We start from the raw sequence: 2,682 nt of genomic DNA on the forward strand, positions 1-2,682 counted from the left end.
TGTGTGTATGTATGTATATGTATGTATGTGTGTGTGCATATGTGTGTGCCTATGCTTGTATATGTGTGTTCATGTGCTTGTATGTGTGTGTATATGTATGTATATGTATGTATGAATGTGTGTGCATATGTGTGTATATGTGCCTGTGCTTGTGTGTATATATATGTGTGTGTGCTTATGTGTGCTTGTGTATGTGTGTGTGCACATGTGTATATGTGTGTGCCTGTGCTTATATATGTGTTCATGTGCTTGTGTGTGTATGTGTGTGTGTGTGCTTGTGTGTATGTATATGTGTTTGTATGTATGAATGTGTGTGCATGAGTGTGTGTACATATGTGTGTATGTGTGTGCCTGTGCTCGTGTGTGTATATATATATGTGTGTGCTTGTGTGTATATGTGTGTATATGTGCTTGTGTGTGTGTACACATGTGCGCACATGAGAAGGCATACAGAGCATTCCTTTTGAACTGGGGTCCAACTTCCAAATGATATGAACGAATTTGTACCTTCCTCCAAGCTGGTTTAGGACCACAGAGGTAATTGCCAAATCCAATTAAACACATGGCTTTGTTCCCTGACTCTAGTGACCCCACTCCCCGCCCCTGAGTGTCTCCAGTCCTGTAGCCACTCTCCACTGGAGCCGTGGGTAGGCTCACCTCTCAGAAAACACATTTTCTTGTGGCTATTGCTCACCAACCTGTTTACAAAGGAGATTTGAGGAGTTACAGCCAGTAAATCTCAGTGTCAGCATGAGGACAGACACTTGTTCTCGCAGTCTATTTGAAACCACTGTTGGGGGTGCTGTTCGGCACTCTCCAGAGAAACAAAACCAGAGGCAGAGACAAGCTTGTGAAGATGCATACATACACGTAAATACCCTCTCCTCTGTCTGTTGGGAGGTTTAGTCTTGACAAATCCATTGCAAGTTAAAAATAAATGCCAGGTAAAAAAGAAAAAAGAAAAGCATTTAATACATTCAACCCAGCTCACCTAAACCATGCTCGGCCATTTTATAGTCTGCAGCAGGGAAAAGTATAGAACATCAAGGTCACCCTACAACTGACTATCACAGGGGCTGTCCTGAAGTTGGCACTGAATGTGAGAATAGAATGGATGTATAGGTAGTCACCATTAAGATTCACCACTGGAAGCACATTGGGCCTGCAGACTATGAGAAACATTACATTCAAAGGAGATCTGAGTGACAGGAACACTGGAAGTACTGAGTCATTGGTTCCTGACTGGAACCTGCTGACCATGCCAAGGCGGCATTGCCAGCCTAGGGATGGAAGAAAACCCAAACCTGAAGTGTGGTTTCTACTGGTTGGGTACTGCTGTGAAGTTAGGAATGTGTAAACTGAACCATCACAAACCTGGGCCAGTGTGTCTATGTCGTAGGGAGGTCTGCTGTGAGCTGTTGGGTCACATGATTCTGAAGGCTGAGAAGGCTCCCCGTGTGCCATCTGTCAGCTGGGACAGAAAGGCTCATGACACAGTTCAGAGGCATGAGCTGGAGGGCCAAAGGCATAAGTTCTAGTTGGGCTAAAGTCCTGAGAAGTAGAGGCCCAGAAAAGAGAAAAGACCGATATCTTCTCACAGACATAACTAATACTTAGTCTTTTGTGTGGGAATTCCCAGACCCTCAGTCATACCAGTTGATACCACCACAGCCGCCACCATTTCTTCTGGTTCCGCTTCCTCTTTCTCTTCAAACCTCACAATAGCTGAAGTATAGCTGCTAGCCTGGCCTCTGTACGGGGAAGGGGTCCACATTCTCAGAGTCTAATTCAACAGTACATGCTGAGTACTTAGCCTTTGGCAGATGATACTTAAGACATGGCTTAAGAAAATAAGGAATAAGGTCCTCCCCATTTTTTCCACTTTAAGAAAATTGGAAACACCATTTTACATTTTGTGAAAAGGGTATAAGTCACATTATGGTCTTAGTAATCATGGACGCTGTCGGAGGCCCAGAAGGCCTCAGGACTGAATCATACAGCTTCAGAAGTGCAATCACACATCTCCAGTCTTTCCAGACTACAGACAATTCATTAATTTAATATATTCTTTGGATTTATAAGGAGATCCAATTAATTAAAAAAAATGGTTTCATTGGCACTGCTTGGACGGTTCTTCATCAAGAATAGAATATTCCATTCCTGGAACCAGTGGCTCAGATCTTTTATTCTTGTGTGAAGAGACCTCCTTTTCTGGCACCTTCTTCAGTGGGGTTCCCTGAGCTCTGAGGGGAGGGATTTGATGGAGCTGTGTGTTTCCAGCCCTGCCTCTCTCTCTCTGCATAATGCCTATTGTTTACTTATATGCATTATCCAGTTTAAATTTTTGTCAAAGGTAGCTCATATATTCCAACTAGTGGGCAAACAGACCTTCAGTGGTTCGAGGTAGCCAACTGATTGTTTAGCAAGCGTAAGTTGGCTAAGACAGGGTGAGCACATCCATACTCTGCCTCCGTCCCAGAAGGCTGCGGATAATGACGTAGGAGGGATCTAACATGACATAAGTCCATGAAAGAGAGGCAGAGGAAGATAGCAGAGGCAGGCCAAATCTTGACAGAATTCTGGAAAATGGGAAGTAGATATGATATATGTATATTGTTGACTTTGCTCTGGCCCAGTAAAGAGATCTAAGAGAAGACACAAATGGAAGAGAGAGAGAGAGAG

The sequence above is a fragment of the Grammomys surdaster genome, unplaced genomic scaffold, assembly GCF_004785775.1.
Source record: "Grammomys surdaster isolate TR1022 unplaced genomic scaffold, NIH_TR_1.0 255, whole genome shotgun sequence".
Taxonomy (NCBI): domain Eukaryota; kingdom Metazoa; phylum Chordata; class Mammalia; order Rodentia; family Muridae; genus Grammomys; species Grammomys surdaster.